Raw genomic sequence first — 20189 nt, 5'->3', positions numbered from 1 at the left:
CTGAAATCCCTCCAGATCACACATTGAAAGCCAAGTGGTGGTAATTATTCCTGAGGATCCCAAAGTGTTATATTTTGAAATGGGGATTAATACCAGGCAAAAAGCCCTCTGTTATTTATGAAAGATCCAGTTTTCTTCTTCTGTATGGTTTTGTTCTTTTAAAAAGAATATTCGAGATGAGCTGATGTTTATGGCCCTGAAAAAGAAGCGAACTAACCTTATTCAGAAGGTGGGAGAATGTTCAAGTCTGTTGAACAATGTTGGATGACAAGGTCATTTTGAAGGACAGAATAGGCAATAATTACAACAGGCAGAAATTAAACCATAATGAACAGTAATCCTGAAGAAAATTAAAACACAGAAAACACTGCATTATTTATTTGGATTCAGTGGGAACATGCCAAGGGAGAGGCAGCTGGCTTTCTGCTTTTGGAATGTTTGTAGACTAGAGACGAAGCTGTCAATCAGATTTAAGCTCTCACTTAATTCTTGCTTTTAGGTCAGATCTAACTGTAAAGTGAAGTGGGGAATGGACACAGTTAACGATGTGACTCGGGACAGGAAAGACATGAACCATAGAGACAAGCCGACCTGAGGTTGGATTCTGCCTGTACCTATTTCATCATCACTACCTGCTGTTTCCTAGCTTCTGTACTCAGCAGAACTTTGGGCCTTAAGAGCTGATTTTTAGAGGCAGAAAAGACTGGGGTTCAAATGACAGCATCTTTTATTACCTCTATTTCTCTAGAAAATAGAGTCATAAAGGGTTTCTGCTTCATTTATTTCACTGTATCTTAAGTTTCCACATCTGTAAAATGGAAATTACAAAATACTTTAACTTGGGACTTCCCTGTGGCGTAGTGGTTAAGAATCCGCCTGCCAATGCAGGGGACACGGGTTGGATCCCTTTTCTGGGAAGATCCCACATGCTGTGGAGCAGCTAAGCCCTTGTGCCACAACTACTGAGCCTGCGCTCTAGAGCCCGCGAGCCACAGCTACTGAAGCCCGCGCGCCTAGAGCCTGTGCTCCGCCACAAGAGAAGCCACCGCAATGAGAAGCCCGCGCACCGCAACGAAGAGTAGCCCCCGCTCGCCACAACTAGAGAAAGCCCGCATGCAGCAACGAAGACCCAACGCAGCCAAAAATAAAATTAATTTTAAAAAATACTTTCACTTGTAGGATAATTATGAGAATTAAATATTAGCACTTGGCATAGTGCTCAGTGACAGATAGTTTTGTTATTATTGTGAAATAAACTGAAAATTGAGAAAAGATCTTGGCATGAAAATGTTTAAAGAGTCACTTCATTTTGTTTTTGTGGAAATAGGAACAGTATTTCCAATCTTCAAATTTATGCCGTTTATGGCAGTTTATTTTATTTGGATATCCTTGAAGTATTATTTTGATTATTTTGGTTATGGTCACTCATAGTTTTGTGTAAAACATCTTCATTAGACAATGTTGCAAAATATTCCTGGGAGCTAATGTCTGTTATAGAATTTTCATTGATAAGTGTAGAAGGTGGTCGTTTCAGTGACAGTATGCATACTGATTGAATGATTCTCATGTGTTCAAGGAGAAAAAAAAAATCTCAGTAATGCAGCTCAGCGCAACACATACGTCCGCAAATGAATTGTTTCCCAGTTTAGGCTCAGAACTCTAAAGTTTTTACACAAATCCCTAATGGTGTTTTACTTCCTCACAGGCATTATGATCAGGGTTCTAAACATCAGGGTTATTTAAGGGCGAGCTTTTAAATAGGATGGAGGAGGTGGATGGAGGATGGAGGAAAACCCATGTTTCTGCTGGAATTCTGTATTTTAACTTAAAAGGGTTGAAACTAATGCTTAAATTCTGCTTCTGCTTCATCAGAAGGCACTGATTCCAGATTCAATATTTGATCTGCAGGAGGAGGTCCGTCGGTGTCCATGGTGCGATGTCCAGGTGATATGGGTATTTTCAGGCAGGTTGCTGCAGTGGGCTTGCTCACCTGGCGGGGGCGGGGGTGGGGGAGGGCGGCACCTGCAGTTCCGTTATGTGTGTTCTTGCTGTGTGGTGCTTAGCAACTTTGATGAAGAGATGCCAAGGATCATCTGCAGCGTTAGTTAATATTAGAGTCGCTGGTGTGCTCACAGTTGATGTCTGTCATATTTAGCACAGTCTTGGCAGATTCAAAAATTTCTGTGATTTTTCATCCAGAAATGAATTTGTTTTGTGACCTTTGTTATGGATACCCAAGCTGTGTATTACACAAAATCCGCATCTGAGAGGGAATTGTAGCTGCTTCCTCAGGGCGACTTTTATAGCATTTGCCACACTTTGGCGAAGAACTGATTTTATTTTCTTTCTCCCCAGTCAGCTAGACTGTGGTTCCTTGAGCTCAGGGCATGTGGCCAGTCGTATTTTTAACCTCAGCACCAGACATTGTGCCTGGCATGTGTTAACATGCAATAAATGTTTTAATGAATAAGTGAAATTGTGTAGCCCTTTACTTCACTGATGCACAGCATGTAAGTTTTTTTCCGGATTCATTTCCACTCAGACTTTCACAAGGCCCTGACCTGTCCTGCCACACTCCTTGATCTCCTCTCCTCCCATTTGGCTCCTAGAAGAGATGTGTTGCAATGTCTTAAAGATTTGTCTACTAAGGAAACGTTAGTGATGTTGTATGTGCTGTGGTTACACCTTATATGAATCAGAATAGATTAGCTGTTGAAATAAACAATCCTCAGATCTGAGCACAATAAAGTTGATCCCTCTCTCGCTTACAAGGCCAATGCAGTGGTAGTGGGGGTGGGGTGCTTAAGGGCTCTGCTCCATGGAGTCATTCAGTGATCCAGGCCCCTTCTATCTAGTGTCTCTGCTATTGCCTGGACCTTGGAATTCTCCACTAGGTGAGCTGCATCTGGCATGCAGTCAGCCATAGAGAGGAACCATGGTGCGTCATAAGAGGTGTTAGGGGCTTGGTCTGGAAGTTGTGTACATCACATCCATCTATGTTTCACAGGCCAGAATTCAGTCCTGTGAACTCATTTGACTGCTGGGGGCTGGAAATACTGAGTAGTGGTATGCCAAGGAGGAATGCAAAAAATGGGTATTAGCGGCCATGGTCAGTTCCTGCCATACAACCTTTTATCAAAAGTCTGTCCTTCTAGGAGAGGCAGAAAAAGTGCCAAATGCTTTGTGTGTCCCTTTAGCCTCTAAGATGCTCACCATGTTCTCATAAGAGCTGAATCTGGGTTTCAGGGAGAAGAAGGAATACTTTGGGTTGAGAACTCTTTCTCTGTCCTTTGTTTTGACTGTGGACCTGTCTCTTAGGTCTGGCTCAGTCACAGGTGAGACTAATGTCCAATCTAAAGTGGGCGGTGAGATCTTGCAATAATATGATAAAGAGGATACAAGAAGTCCAAGTGTAAAATGCAGACTTGATTTTTGGTCAGAGTTAATGAAGCAATATTTTAAAGTTAATCTGTGCTGTCCAAAAGTACAAACATAAAGTGAAACTTAAAGCGTACCCCGCTGGCCATATATTGAACTGAGAAGTCCCAAATGGTCACACGGAAGTTACTTCCTCATCACCCATCTGCCTCAGATAAGAAGTTTAGCCCTGTCTGCATTGGAAAACGGAAGCTGGGTGGAGGACAGGAGCAGCCAACTGCCGGTTGTGCTGTATCCAAATTGACTAAACCAGGGGCTTTGGTGTATTTTTGTGTGTGTGTGTGTGTGTGTGTGTGTGTGTGTGTGTGTGTGTGTGTGTGTACTTCTTAAAGTTTACATTTACCTGCCACCTCTAAGAATGAATCAGATGTATAATGTAATGGTATACAGCTAAGTTTTGAGAGTGATGTTTTGTGAAAATTACTTTTGAGTCATATTCTTTTTGAAAAAGTTTCCGAGGCCATTTAGTGACTTAAAAAATTGACACGTCCTTTTGGGGTCATGGCTAACAGTTTATAAATTTTCTGTAAAAGGGAAGTTTAGTTTTCAAACCAGGAGAGATGCATGTAAATAGTGAATTATTTAAGTAACCTAAAGCCTTCAAATAGTTGGTGTCAATTCCCAGTTGACACCTGCAAAATGGCAAACATGTTAAGAGAATCTGGCCTCTTCCAATGGATTGTGCCTTTTTTTTCTGTCATGCAAACTTGTGCATGTATTTTATGAAGTGTTAATACAGTTAGTATCTAATGTTCCTAATCTATGCAACTGGATATTTCTTAAATGGGTTTTCTGCATGCAAGCATTTGTACACATTAATATTTATGCAAGTATTCAAATCAATGCAAGGGCATCTGTCTGAGTATGTGATAAAAATATGCATATGCATGAACATTTGTACCAGGGGATAAGTCCCCAAAGTTAGTGATTGCTGAGGTTACAGTTTTCAACTTTTGTCCTTTTAACAAAATCTCCTTGACTAGAAAAGGCATGCACAGAAATAGCACAAGTGCTAATATTGACAAATAAAATGGTTTTATTTAACAGTATTTAATAGAGGTGAGTTACAAGTCTTTAATTAGCAATGTGACATTTTAGAAAACAGAGTATGTATTTTAGAATATGTAGCAGTTTTCACAAAGAGCATTTATTCTAATATATTGCCAGTATAAAAAACATGCTATTAGGAATGAAATAATTTTTGTAAGAAATATTCTATTTCATTGTTATTTATTTCTTTATTTTAGCTTGAGGCTGACCCCTAGAAATACTTGGCTCAGTTAGAACAGGGCTTCTTTTGGCTTTTTTAAGGGTGCACACGAGAATGTAAGGGATGACAGAATGGTGGGGGATTGGGTAGAGGGGAAGAGTTCCAATTTCCAGCCCTTCATGGTCACTGTTGATATGCTTGTCCGTGTCATCTCAGGAGATTCTGACTTCTGGGATCTTTCTCAGGCTGGAAAACCTGGTATCTGGGGTCCAGCCTCCCTGAGAAATCTAAGGAGCCTCCGAGAGGAGGCCTGGACATTTCTGGGACACGGCTGTGAAGCACAGGGGTTGACAGTCCTCACTGCTTGGTGATCTACTGACCCCCACCCTGTACCTTTGTTAGTCTGGAGGAAAAATCTCTCTTTGATCTCTTTATAGTTCTGATTCTGCATTGTCTAGTTATTAGGTTCAACTGAAAAAGTTTTTTTTTCTTGATTTATAAACTTATTTGTTGGTAAATGTCCAGCTCCCGATGTTAACAGTTCATGGAAGGACAAGAATAAACAGAGTTGATTCTGAAATATCAGTTCTGTAGTTTAAAGATGTGTGAAAGATTTCTTATTTTGCATCCCATTGGCCAGGAATTTAAAATCTACCAGTTGTTTGGAAGACATTGAGAATTATGGTGTGTCTTTGTCATGCTTAAGCAACATCTTCCCAGTGAAATTTTGCTTAGCTGATTTTAAGCTGAAACGCCAGGGAATTAATTTTTTTCTTATGGGAAAGAAAGGGTTGAGAGAATTATGAACGACTTAGGTGTGAATTTGAAAGGAATTACTTGCTCAGAGTTACACTGTCCTTTCTCAAAGCCTAAATAGTACTTATCTTCCATGATTAACTGGGATGAAGGTGCAGATTTTTGTTTCTGTGTCTCATATGTGGAAGGCAAAGCTATCACTATTCACGTAGCAGAGATGGCGGGTTAAAATGTTCCAGATCTCTAATGGACATGTAGTATTGCCTCTTTGAACGTTTTCCAGTTGAATCGTTCTAGGCAAGCCCTATGGTATAGCATTTGGAGCCTGGGTCACATATGCTTCTCTGCGCTGATGGAGGCTCAGAACTGTTGCAAGGAGGATTTTGTCTTCCTTGTGAGTATTTGCTTGGTCCACCTCTAAGGAGAGGCCATCTATTTAGGCTGAAGGCAAAGGAGTAGCTAGTGTAGAAATTTTGCAGTAGGAAGGAGTTTGGTATGTTGTAGGCATGAAGAGAAGACTGGAGAGAGCAAAGGGGGAGGTGGTATAGGATGTAAGAAGAGAGACTAGGCAGGGCCACGATAAAGAGCGGGGACTTTACTGTAGCTCTAATGGAAGCCGTTGAAAGTTTTAAAGGAGGGGTGTGACCCAATTTGATTTACGTTTTCAAGAAGATAACCTTGGCTGATAGGTGGAAAAAACGGATTGTATGTGGCCAAGAATGAACACAGGGAATAATTATGGGGGATGGGTAAGATAATGGTGGTTTGGACTAATCTGGTGGCAATGGAAATGAAGAAAATAGGACCATTTCAAGTTTTACTTTGGAGGTAGGGCTCCTTCAGCCTCATGCTGAAGAACAGACGTTGAGAATGAAGGAGCAGAGAATACAAAGACGTCTCCCAGAATTTTGGTTCTAACAAATGATTGAATGGTGTGGCCATTTAACTTAAATGAGGAAGACTAGGGGAGGAACAAGTGGAAGACAGAAATTCTGTTCGGTTGGATATGAGCTTCCATGTGGGGGCAGCCATTAAGCTTTTCTCGCTAGATCATGAAGCTCAGGGGAGAGGCCGGGAAGGAAGTATAAATTGGAGAGAGTCATCAGACCTTATATGGTACATGTGGTATTTCAAACCCTGGAAAACTTCTGCGGTCACCTAGAAAAAAAGGGTAGAGCTGAGAAGAGGGGCCAGAACCGAGCCCCAAGCTCTCCAGCCTTTAGAGTCTGGTAGAAGAAGACAAACAAGACAAGTTGGGTCTCGTGAGATGACAGAGAATTAGGTAAATTCGAAACAGAAGCCAGGAGAAGACACAGTTTTTATTTATTTATTTATAAATTTATTTATTTTATTTATCTATTTTTGGCTGTGTTGGGTCTTCGTTGCTGCGTGTGGGTTTTCTCTAGTTGCGGCGAGTGGGGGCTACTCTTCGTTGCAGCGTGCGGGCTTCTTGTTGTGGTGGCTTCTCTTGTTGTGGAGCACGGGCTCTAGGCGCACGGGCTTCAGTAGTTGTGGCACGTGGGCTCAGTAGTTGTGGCTCACGGGCTCTAGAGCGCAGGCTCAGTAGTTGTGGCTCGCGGGCTCTAGGGCGCAGGCTCAGTAGTTGTGGCGCATGGGCTTAGTTGCTTTGCGGCATGTGGGGTCCTCCTGGACTGGGGCACGAACCCATGTCCCCTGCATTGGCAGGCGGATTCTTAACCACTGCGCCACCAGGGAAGCCCGACACAGTTTTTAAAAAAGACAAGTCAAATGCTGCTGAGGAGGTCAAATAAAAGGAGGATGTTGAAATGCTCATTAAATTTGGCACCCTTAAGGGAGTTGCTGATGTTGGCAAGGGTTCAGGGGAATGGAGGTGATGAACTGGAGATAGTGAATAGAGGTAAATTGTTCAAGAAGTGTTGCTGGGAAGGGCTGAAGGTGGAGGTAAACCTAAGGTGGAAAGATTTTTGTTGTATTTCTCATTTTTGTTGTTGTTGTTTCTTTTTTTTCCTATGGGAACTACTACAGCATAGTTGAATGAACATTGATGGAATTGATCCATTGGAGAAGGAGAAACTGGTGATGCAGGGGAGAGAAGGATAACAGCAGGAGGAGGATAGGCATGGAATTCAAAGCCCAAGTGTAGGGTTGGCTTTGCTAGGATCCAGGAATATTCCTTCCATTATATGAGAAGGGAAAGCAGAAAGTATGCATTTAGTTACAGGTGGGTTTATGGTTGGTGGTGGGAAGGCTAGGTAGTCGCAGTGGGTTGCTTCCAGTTTCTGTGGATCTGGGCTCTGGGCTCTGCCTTTCTCTAAATCCCCTTTTTCTCAGTGCTTATGAATTGGTTCTGCACAACTCCAGTCTCACCTCAGTCACATACCCTGTGTATGTCCAAGTTCTCTTGTGGGTGTCTACAAGTGAGGGCATAGCCAGGCCGTGGCCAGAACCTTAGGGTGGTTCTCAGAGTTTTGCTTTCACCTGAGCACTGAGCTGTCCCATATTGTAGCCAGTGGCCATGGCTGGCCGTTGAGGGCTTGAAATGTGGTTGGTGCGACGAACGAATTGAACATTTAATTTTATTTCATTTCAACTTAAATACTGATTCCCGACTCAGTTATTGGAAAAACTTTTTCTGTGTTTGGGACAAAGTTGATATGTGAATCTACTGTTTCAACTATACCAGGGATCTCCAATAAAATTTTGTGTCTGGATTGCGATGTGCTGTGAGTGCAAATTGTACCCTGATTTCGAAGACTTAGCTAAAAAAATAAGTAAATTATCTTGCTGATAATTTTATATCGATTACATGTTGACACGATGATAATCTGGATACGTAAACTATATTGTTAAATCAACTTCAGTTGATTCCAAAAATGTTTTTGAAGTAGCTACTAGAAAAGTTCAAATTAAAATATGGCTCACATCATATTTCTGTCGGGCGGCACTGCTTTAGGGCTGTGCCTGTAAGAAAGGCTTATATTTTAGGTGTGTGCTTGGTCACGCCTGTCTAAGAGCAGTCCATGTCTCACTACAAGGAGCAGTGACCTCAGAGGGTTGATGCTGCTCGCTTAAGGTCTCAGGGCTGCAGAACTGGGATCTGAACCCTGGCTCTCTGGCTGCCTGCAGGCTGTGCCCTGGACCGTGCACCATGTGGAAGTCATTTTGTGCATTCTTTCTCTTGAGTTATTCTGTGTTTACACTAGCAAAGGATATTTACATGGACACTTAAAGGGCAGAATTTGGTTTTTAACTCAAGCAGTTGAAATTATGGTTCTCGGGGTATGGTTTTAATGTACTGTTACTGACTTTGCTTTGATTTCACTGAGGATACACAGTTTATAGTGAGGCCTCTCCCTGGCCTTGAACGCAAGGACTAACAGTCGGCTCTTTCATGTTTCTTATTTACTACTAATGATGACCACCGTTTGCTCTGTGCACTGGATCTGCTATCACCAGGTGCTGGTGTGCATTTAGTCCATTATCCCATGCTTGATGATACACTCCTTTTGTCTTGCGATTGTTAAGCTTTCATTAGGGATCCTCGTGAAGAAGACATTTATTTATTTTTCATAGGACTAATTTCAAGTTAATATAAATTTTAAAGGGTTATGATCTACCATGATTTGCTATGGGCATCTGAAGGTCAGGGCGTCTCAGACTGAACTCCCTATCCATTCCTCCTCTTTTTCATTCCCTGCCTTTAGTGTCATCTTCAACTCCGGTTCTCTTGCATTGCCCCCAGGATGCCGCCATCGATCGCGGTGAAGTGACTCTCCACGTCCTTCCGGTCTCTCTCATCCCTTCTTTCTACCTGCTGCCACGGCCTAGTTCAGACCTTCAAACATCCCTAACTTTTCTTTCTGCTCCCATTCACTTGCGATTGTTTACTTATTTATTTTCCCCACTCATCAGTTTCCTGAGAGGGGCCTTTGTCTCTATCATCTTTGGGTTTTTAGGTCTTAGCTGAGAGCTTGTGCTGTTGACAGGAATGTTCGTAGGTTATGTTTCTCTCTACATGTGCATTCTTCTCTCCCTCCCTCCTGAATACTGTTAGCATAGCTTACTCAGCAGAGCTCCCCAGCTGGATGCACAGTCAGCAGCAGTGCTGCAAGCCCTTGGTGAATGCAAGATCGCATGCTGTACCCATGTTCCCACTTGGTTCACGTGGATCCAGCGAAAATCTCTCCCTGGCTACTCCAGCTAATGGGGGACAGATTTCTTTCTTGGAGCCTAACTGATACGTCTCTGGGGAATAGAACTGGATAGAAATCCCTAGAATGTGATATCTAATACTCAATAACCTTGGGACAAACTGAGGATGATTTCCATATAGGTGTATAGGCAGAGCATTTGGTTCACTGTTTATGAGCCAAAGCTTGCAATAGAAAACTAAGGGAAAAAAAAAAAAAAAAAGAAAGAAAAAGTAAAAAAGGGACTGTAAAAGAAGCAGAATTCCATATAATCAAATCACAAGTGCGTTTTAAGTTCTCCGAAAAATTAGTCAGATTTCATAAGGATCGCAAAAGAATGCCATTAATATAAGTCATGTCTGGAGTTCCATGTTACCATATTACTTCAGCATCTACTTTGGGTCTCTCTCCAAAACGGATATAATTTCAGAAATGAGTCTGCATCCCTCCTGCCCCTGGTGAAAAGGGAACAGTTATTTCTGTCTATAATGTAGCAACAAGATGCCAGTAGCTACTCAAGCAGTTTTCCGTGCATCTGATGAAGAGATACTGGTACTTTTATATGGCCTGTGGGATTTCATAAGAAGTATAATGGAGAGTTTAGTTAAACAAAATGTTCTTCTCTGCTCTCTCTCAGTTTACTAGTGGTAGGTCTCAGAATGGTGGGTCCCTATGTTACGAATACTTGTTTATGAATGATCATACCTGCAGACAGCCTACTGAATAAGAGTATTGTAAAAAATCTTAGAACTTTGGAAGAATGATTGGATGTTTAGCCAGAGAACAAAGAAACTGTCCAAAATATCATCATTTAGAGGAAACTCTCTCTGCCTAGATTCTCTGACACGAGTCAGCAGTCAGTATGGTAACCCCCAACTCAAAATTGTGTATTCTTGACAGCTTCTATTCTAGCTTTATTTTTTTTAAATTTTGTTTAATTTTGTTGTTCTCCGTGGAATTATAGTAATTGGGTTGGCCTTGTATAAATGTGAGGGTTAAGGACTTGTCAGTAATTCATATAATAATTAGTATGAATCAGATTGCTTTCTTCAGAATAAGGTTGGTGAGTGAGGTCAGCCACTCTGAAAGGAGATAAGTGTGTTGGATGGAGAGAAGCACGTGCTTTGGGAGTGTGGAGGCTTTGGGAAAGGGGATAGAGCGGAAGCAGTCAGCAGAGAGAAAGTGAAGGGTTGGGCAGCTCTTCACTAAGAACAGGGAAACCTTGGGGTTTGGGGTCCTGGGCCGTAAGAGGGGAAGGATAAACTTTTGCTTTTTCAAAATGTTCCCAGGAGCCAACCTAATGTTGATACAAACGACACATCTACATGATGGAATATTCTGCAGCCATTAAAGAAACAAGGTAGATTTGCAGTTAAAAAGAAAGTGCAAAACAGACTGTATGGTATGCTCCCATTTCTGTATATAGCTTTGCAAGGTTATATATGCTTGTATTTGTTTGTATGAGTATATGCAGAGAGTATTTCCGGAGGAAATATAGGAAACAGTAACTTGGCTGCCTCTGGGAAAGGAGCCTGGGGACCTGGGTCTGAGAGAGGATTTTTTGTTTTTTTTTGCAAGTTTTTGGGTACAGTTTGAATTTTTATGCTCTTTACTTTTAAATTAAGAAAAGAGAACTAGTTAAATTTCTAGGATTACTCTCTTACCGTTAGGAGATTTGGTGGGGGTGGGAGTGGGGGAAGGGAGGAGGGAGAAAGAGGGAAGTGGGGAGGGGACAGATAATCTCTTTGTCCTTCTTTCTTCTGAGTCACAAAGCTCAGGGCTCTTATACCCCAGGACTCTTCTGGTTTTATTACCTCAGCTGGATTATGGTTAAATAAGCTTTTCTGGGCTGACCTGGAACTGAACTACTATTTATAATCACTTTCTATGGGGAAAACTCTACAGTGTTCCAGAGAACATGCTAAACTAAATTGTCTCTCCCACTTTCTCTCAATTTCATGTCTATTACCTTCCTTAAAAAAAAAAAAAAAGAGGACTTTAGACTTATTCCAGGAAGCCCTATCTGACCACATTCTTGCTTATCTCATCAGAAATGACAAAAACACTGTATGCAGTTACTACTTGAATACCTGCTGGGTTTTTTGTTTGTTAGTTTGTTTCCAACAAAGTGCCGTATGTTTTGCACTTTCTTTTCCAGCTAGCTTGAAGAAGGGTAATGCCTTTTATTTGTTTGCATGCCTGGTAGAGAGCCATAGGCATTCAGCAAATATTTGTTGGGTCAGTAAGTTAAGCGGTGGATGCCTAAGCAGACTGGTCACTGTAAACTGTCATAGATAAAACTTTCATGGCCTCGGAGGCACTGTGGAAAGGACTCTAATCTAGCACGGGGCTTCTCGACATTGGCACTGTTGACATTCTGAGCCACATAATTCCTTTTTCCACCATCCTGTGCATCATAGGAGGTTTAGCAGCATCCCTCACCCCTACCCATTAAATGCCAATAGGAATCCCCCAATCAGAACAGTAAAAAATATAGACATTGCCAAATGTCCCCTGCGGGCAAAATTGCCCTCGCTGACAGTCACTGATTTGGAGTGATTTTGGATTTGCTCTTCAGTCTCCAAGGATTGTTCTTTACTGAAAGAGCAGTCTTCAAACCTTGGAGACCTACAGGTGGGGCAAAGCAAGGCTTTCTGAAAGTGTACAAAGTGCTTCTGTGCAGAATTAGGAGAGGTGCCCCTCTGGGCAGATGAATGAGAAGAGGACCAGGGAAGGAAGCGCAGTCTGGATTTGATCCTCCATCTGTCCCTCCTGTTATTCCTGTTGGGTTCTTGGCTACGAGGGCTTCTTGTGGCCTGGAGCTAAGTCTGGAAGTCTAGCTGAGTTGGTAAACAACAGATTCTAAGGGCCGGTGACCCTGCAGAAGGATGGACCAACGGAGTTAACTGACTCTTCGACGTTCAGTCAGCTGTGTTGTGGTCACTTCCAAACAGCATATCAAGAGGACGCTTCCTCATTAATATGGATAAGAGGCAGATTATACTTCTCAGATGTATTCACCTAACAGATGTTTACTGAGCATCTACCATGTGCCAGGAGAGAAAACGCTGTCCTCCACTCCACCCTTATTTCTGTATGAAGTATTCTATTTCTGCGTGTTTGGTATGATCATTTTATTTTATGTTATTCAGAACCTTTCTTATTAACACAGTCTTCTCTTTTTTTTCCCCTGCACTTAATTTACTTGCTTTCCGAAGGACCAATTATAATTAAAAGGAAGAGGAAGAGCAATCAAAGGGATGGCTACAATTTTCAGAAACCTCCTTAGCTGTGCATGTGCTCAGTGAGTGCACACACACTCTGGGCTGCATTCTGGAGACCCTTCTCGACTGTCCTTATATTTATAAGTTATCCTACAACGCGTTGGCACATCAGCCGTCAAGGCAGTTTGTAGAATCTCCTTCCCTGGAGGTCTTTAAAAATCAAACTAAATATCCATCTGTCCGGAATGGTTTTGACGCAGTCCTACTGATGAGAAGGAATAGGCTAGATTTTCCCGTCAAGGTTCGTTTCTGTCTCGAGCGCTCTTAAGTGAATCACTTTGCCTCTCGGTGGGGGCAGGGAGGGAGGTAAAGTGACACTCTGAATTACTGATGTGTATCACTGTACATATACTGGTTAAATAGAAGAAATTATATCCCTCTCATGTTTTTAATGTTTCTGAAGCACTCGGTGCATTTGGAGCCTCAAAACAACCCTGTGAGGTGGGTGGGCCCTTCTTTGGGTCCCCGTGTCACAGAGGAGTCAGCAAGGCATGCAGATGTGGGGTTGTTGGTCCAGAGTCACAGCCTGGCTGATGCAGAGCGGAGATGCCGTTCCTGGCTGTCGGCTCTCCAGGTTCACTCTCTTTGCTCTTGACCCTCGTGCTTCTCTGTGTTTGTGGGGTTTGCTCTGTCATCCAGTGTCCAGACATTTGATTTGGAGCCAAGAATTAAAAAAAAAAAAATGGGGGGAACCTACTTAGGACCAATACTTACTCTATTTTTCCTTCCCAAAAAGTGCATTTTCACATAAAATGCTGGTAAGGGTTATTGCCAACTTCACACACAGACACATATGTTCATATATATGTATGTATACATGTGGTTGTGTGTGTATATAGGAATATAGGAGAGTATGTGTATGTATGTTTAGATGTGGATATATAGGTATAGCTGTGTGTGTGTGTGAGAGAGAGAGAGAGAAAGAATTTGTTCTTATTTTTCTAATGTGAAATAAGAAAACCTGAAAAATTTGCCATGTACCAGCACTACTCTGGATTCTCTTAACAGTTTAGGTAAAATCTCAACGTTTGTTTCCTAATTAGAAAAAGGCATAAATTCACTCTCTTGGTGACTATCTCAGACTGTTCGTGACACAGATTGAAAATAGTCTTTCTAATATTTTGACTACCCATTTTTACTGGGTTGTCATTACTTCTAAACAGTTTCAGTGGACAGGGCTAATAAACACGTATTTTTAAGAAAGGAAAATACAGTATTGACAAAATAACAACCTTAGTGGTACCAAATACACTGAATGCAGCATGTCAAAATACTAGGAAGAATTGTTTTCTGTGTGGTTATGCTAGTTAATTTGATATATACTTAGGTCCACTTATTTCAGTTTGATTTTAAATTTTGGAGGTTGCTTTATTTTTGTCTTTTTTTGGTTTATATTTTTCAGTTATATAGCATGTTTACATGATTTTCCAAAATCAAAACTATGAAATGAAGTATGTGGGGAGAGATCTCACTTTTATCTCCATTTCTTCCTTTTTGGCCTGTCCCTTTCTTGATAATAATTGTTTTGGTTTTTCTTCTGATTAATTTTGGTTCATCTTTCCCTTATTTCTTCTCAGATATGTAAGTAGCTGTGTTTATTATATAGCATATGTTCTTCCCTTTCTCACCCAAACTGTAACATTCAGTACACAGTCTTCTATACTTTGCGTTTTTCTTTATTCATGTATCCTGGAGAGCAGTCCATAGCAGTATATGGGGATCTGCCTTATGTATCTGACACTCCCTTGTGTGCTGTACTGTAGTTTATTTAACCAGTCCCTTGTTGATGGACATTTGGGTTATTTCCAGTCCTTTGCTATTATTGGTCTTGTAATGAATAGTCTTGTACTTACATTATCTCATATTTTTTACTAGTACTTTTGGGGGTTGATTTTTATAAGAGGAATTGATGGGTCAAAGAGTCATATGTATTTTTGTAGAAATTGCCAAATCCATCTCCATTGGGTTTGAAAGGTTTTGTGTTCCCAACAGTAATATACAAGAGAGCAAATTTTTCCCAGTCTCACCAACAGAGTATGTTGTAAGTTTTTGGAGTTTTGGCTAATTTGAAAGGTGAAAAATGGGATCTCATGTTGTTTTAATTTGTTATTTCTCATATCATTAGTGAAGTTAAGCATCTTTTCTTATGCTGAGGACTTTTGTAAATTTTTGGAGTTTTGGCTAATCGGAAAGGTGAAAAATGGGATCTCATGTTGTTTTAATTTGTATTTCTCATATCATTAGTGAAGTTAAGCATCTTTTCTTATGCTGAGGACCATTTGCATTTCTTTTTCTATGAACTATATGTACATCTTTTGCCTACATTGGGCTGTTGATCTTTCCCTTCTCAGTTTTCAGAAGTTCCTTATAAACTAGGGCTATTATTCCTTCATGATATATTGCAGTTCTTTTCCTTACTATCTTTATTTTGCTTACAGTGTTTTATTTTTACATGTAAATTTGAATTATTACTTATTTTTTTGTAGTTATAGTTATCTTTATGTGGTCATTCATTTCCCCATTGGATCTGGATTTTGAGATGGGCGTGGTTTCCCACTTCCAGGTTCTAAAGTAAGCCCCAGCTATTTTCTTCCATGGTTTCATTTTGTACAATTAGATTTCATTTGGAATTTATCTTGGTGTGAGGTATGAGGAGTGGATCCAATTAAATATTTTCCCATGTTGTTCTAACATTATTTACTAAGGCATCTTCCTTTTTCCCGTTGGTTGGAATGCCCTTTATCATATGTACTTGGGTCTGTCTCTGCCTGATTTATCTCATTCTATGTATTAATGCTCCAGGAGCATACAGTTTTAATAACAGGAGCTTTATAATATGTGTGAAAAATAGTTTTTAAACAAAAGTAATGGTGACATGATTCCTGTGTTTATAAAAACGTGAAGTTTGAAACAGAAGCGTTTTTAGAGATACCACGCAAATGAGTGACTTTTACTATTCCATTTTGCAAAGACGGGAAGTAGGGCTTCCAGAGTTTGTACAAACTCATCCAGAATCACCAAGATGATTACCAGATAGTCAGCAGTGGGACTGGAACCCATGTTTTCAACTACTACATTGCATGATTTTCTCTTAAAGATATGATTTTCTCAGTAAATATGGGTGACTAGTCTCCTAGCAAGGACCTAGAACCAGTTCAGATGCCTTCTCTTATCACAAAATATTTTCGTAGCTTGGAATATTTAAAATAATACATGATTTAGTTTATTTTAATTATAGTATATTCATTTTAGAATATTTGGAAAAGAACCCTGCTACTGATTCCCAGAAATATATTAATATTTTGGTCAATTTCTGGAATTTTTTAAATGCCAAAATCTTTTGTTTATTATGATCATGTTAAGTGGAAACAATTTTGAGAGGATGACAGTAATATTAAGCATTTATTAAGCACGTACCTCAGTGCACTGATTAAAGTGCTCTAAGTACATTCTCTTAATTAATTATCACAAAACCTATCTAGGGATGCAGTCTTTATTATTTCAATATTTCTTATGAGTAATGCTGGCTCTGAGAGGTTAAATAACTTGCCCAATCTAATGGAGCTTGTATCCTAACTCATGTGTTTCCTCCAGCTCCTATGTTTTAACCGCTATGCCCACTGAATCCCATGTATACCATTTTGGACCCTGTTATTTTAGTAATTTTTTTTTTTTTAAAGCTGAACATTTGTGAGCTTCTGGAATAGGTCTGGTTTTCTTTCCTTTATAAATTTATTTATTTTTGGCTGTGTTGGGTCTTTGTTTCTGCGTGAGGGCTTTCTCTAGTTGTGGCAAACCGGGGCCACTCTTCATCATGGTGCACGGGCCTCTCACTGTCGCTGCCTTCTCTTGTTGCGGAGCACAGGCTCCAGATGCGCAGGCTCAGTAGTTGTGGCTCACGGGCTCAGTTACTCCGCGGCATGTGGGATCTTCCCAGACCAGGGCTCGAACCCGTATCCCCTGCATTGGCAGGCAGACTCTCAACCACTACGCCACCAGGGAAGCCTTGTTTCCTCAATGGTCATATTAAATTTTGATTATAATATCACCTTTCTTCTAACACAATTAAATTGCTTATATCAGATTGTAAGAAGAGGGAGTTAAAAATATTTTTTCTTATTTTTTTTCCTTCGGATGTTATTCATAAGATCTTGGCAGGTATACAAAGATGTATCTTGAAAATTAAGTAGAATGATTTTGGTGAAGGCCAGTGTGAGACAGAAAAGCACATTGATTTTATAGACATGGTTGCTGCTCAACGATTTACATGATGTTCAGAGGGAGTTTACTTTCCTATGTTGACTGAACAGCCTCCCTGCAAGTTTGTTTATTTAAAATTTGCATAACTACCTTTATTTTTTTCCAGATCCAAATTGTCCCAAATTTCGAATTAAAGATGAGGTACAGGGCTTCCCTGGTGGTGCAGTGGTTGAGAGTCCGCCTGCCGATGCAGGGGACAAGGGTTCGTGCCCCGGTCCGGGAAGATCCCACGTGCCGCGGAGCGGCTGGGCCCGTGAGCCATGGCCGCTGGGCCTGCGCGTCCAGAGCCTATTCTCCGCAACGGGAGAGGACACATCAGTGAGAGGCCCGTGTACCGCAAAAAAAAAAAAAAAAAAAAAAGATGAGGTACATAGTGATGCGTGGCTGAAGAGTAAATAGTGTGCAGTCAAAAGTAAATGAAATAGACATTTTCTAAACCTGCCTCAAATTGCATCCTAGCTCAGCAGCGTACATTCAGCTGTGACATCAATAGACACATCAGTAAGAAAGATGAAAAATGGCAAAGACATTTTGAAGAGAGAAATGAATTCAGTGTATCAGGCCAGTGTGAAAATACAGTATTAGTGACTATTACAGAAGACAGTGATTTGCTGGCAGCATTTTAAGTGCAATTTTGTAGGTCTGTGTGCTAGGAGAGAACAAAATGGTAGATTCTGGATTCACAGCCTGCTTTTTAACGTTGTAAAAAGTTAATACTCTCATAAACTCTGTTCTAGGTACACATGGACTATCAGGCTAACCCAGGGTAGTTTCTGTCATCAAGAGGTTTATGATTTAGTGCATTGACCTCTTCTTTTTTACCGTGTAGTCCCTATCAGTAAATAAAAGTCTGAGCTCATTTCCTAGTATATTTTATATTTACTTAATAAATTACATACATGCGCTACTGTAGATCCATCAGTTATTAAAGTTTTCTATCTTAAATTTTCAGAGTAAAAAAAATTTGTGGATAGACATTCCAGTGATTTTCCCTGCATGTCAATGCAGTGCAGGATGTGTATATCCTGTTTCAAATATCACTGGTCTGTCACTCTAGTGGTAGAGTATAAAACAGTCTATTTGCCTTGAAGAGCTTCAGCTGGGGACACATTTTATCCCTAAATAAAGTTAGAGGCTTTTAATCAGGGGAGTATTTGAAAATTAAATTGTTTTCTTCAGAGTTGCCTAAGAAAGATTTCATAATAAGACCATAGATATTCCTACATTAAATATTTTTTGTATTTTAAATTTGATAATTTGCTACTATTTCCACCCTCCCTTCTTTTGTATTTGTTCCAAAAAAAGTTGGGAACTCCATAAAGAACAATTCTGGCCTGTAGTTCTCGAATTCTGACATTTAGCAATCTGTACTCATCAAACATCTAGTCAAACTAGATGACAGGTTAATCATCTTATGATTCATTGTGTTTCACTCCTTTCCTAGGAAATAAAAAGCTAGTTATTTCTGAAATTAGGGATGACCTAGTTAAGAAGGATTATAATTTAAAAATAATCTTTTATGTCTTATTATGCTATATAACTAAGTGATAAGGTTACGATAACATTTGGAAATGAGTTTTAACAATTATGTTTTTAATAGAATGTTCATTTACTCTCTAGTTCTAAATATGTCCTGTTAGCTTGCAGGTCTAATTTAAAACATCAACCTTAAAATTTTCAAAGCCTAGTGTCTTATATAGCTAAATGTCTAAAAGGTATTTGTTGGTGAAATATTATTATAATGATAGGTTTGTTTATTTTCATTCATATTTCATTCATAGATCCCAGCTCTGTATTATAAAGAACTTTTACTAATATGTAAAAAATAAATCTTGAGAGCTAGTATAGTATAGTCAATGTATATCTAATTGGTTATTAAAGTTGTCCTGATAATTTAAGATCATTTCCATTATTTTTACTCTCATACATTTCTTTTAAGTTTTGAATATCTGTTTAGATGTGTTGTTGCCTCTAGTTCAGAGTCTGATTAGCTTGTCAATAAATTAACTACTCATAATAGGCCATTATATCAATAAGTCTGGAAAATACAAATAAAATAGATTTTTAAAAGAATTATGTAGATTACTGAAATTGATGTTAGGGGAATTAGAATAGCTGAGCAAAGCAATAACTAAAGAAAACATTGAAAAATATTGTGAAATAATTATGAAAGGCTCCTGTCCCTGTTCTTGTCTTAGGGATGTTTAATTCTAAGAAATGGCTAAAGAAAAAAATGATTTATAGGAAGAATCTAGTGTAATCTCATAGAAAGCAGTTCTAACAAGTAAGGCTGAATTTCATGGGAACTGTGAAGTTCTTAGAAGACAGACCTCTTTCATCATGTGTTTTAGCATACATACGGTTCTTTGTCTCTGTTTTTCTCTGAATACAGGATTTCTTAGCCTGCTTATTGGCATATGGTTGAAAAATAGCCACCCACCTGGCCTTATAGCTCTAGCACTCACCACTGTCTGATTATCTACAGCTAAATGTCTCTTGGTTCAAACACATAAACACTTTCTTATTGCTCACTGAATGGCCAATGTACTTCTCCTCGAGTGAGGTGTTTGCTCTGGGTCTAATGAGCTATCGCTGAATAGTCAGGTCGAGTGAGTCATAGTCTCATAAGAGCCTGGGACCTGAGAATGGTTCACACAGGCAAATTTATTGATGTGTTTGCTACAGCTTATTGATGAGTCTGTCCTATTGTTTAGGGAACAACCATTTCAAAAGTACATAAATTGGCAGAGAGCACACAAAAAGGTGACAGCCTCAAAAGAAAACTCCAATTCATCAACATAAATGGCTCTACTCATGAACATATTTGTGCATTTTCATCTACATACTATTATATAAACAAATGCTATAAAATTGTATTTATTCAAAGAATAATCTATAAAAAGTAGTATTTAATCTGAGAATGCAAGGATGGTTCAATATTAGGGCACTTATTAATATAATATAATAAAACCAATATGCTGTCCATACTGATCAAAATATCAAATAAGAAAACTGATCTGATGCTGGAAAAGTATTTGATACAATTTAACAATTCCTGATACAATATTT

At 39.7% G+C, this 20189-nt stretch overlaps 2 protein-coding genes across 6 annotated transcripts in view; both read left to right on the top strand.

The window, feature by feature from the left end:
- Positions 1–20189, top strand: part of LOC101333922 (nebulette) — a 152663-nt gene that overhangs the window by 7458 nt on the left and 125016 nt on the right. The gene's annotated exons all lie outside the window — the stretch shown is intronic.
- The window catches only part of LOC141275672 (LIM zinc-binding domain-containing Nebulette-like), a 237148-nt gene that overhangs the window by 192725 nt on the left and 24234 nt on the right, over positions 1–20189 (top strand). The window lies entirely within an intron of this gene.

Source organism: Tursiops truncatus, chromosome 2 (assembly GCF_011762595.2).
Source record: "Tursiops truncatus isolate mTurTru1 chromosome 2, mTurTru1.mat.Y, whole genome shotgun sequence".
Lineage (NCBI taxonomy): Eukaryota > Metazoa > Chordata > Mammalia > Artiodactyla > Delphinidae > Tursiops > Tursiops truncatus.
Note: the sequence above shows the minus strand (reverse complement) of the source record. Positions and strands in the feature narration are given on the sequence as shown.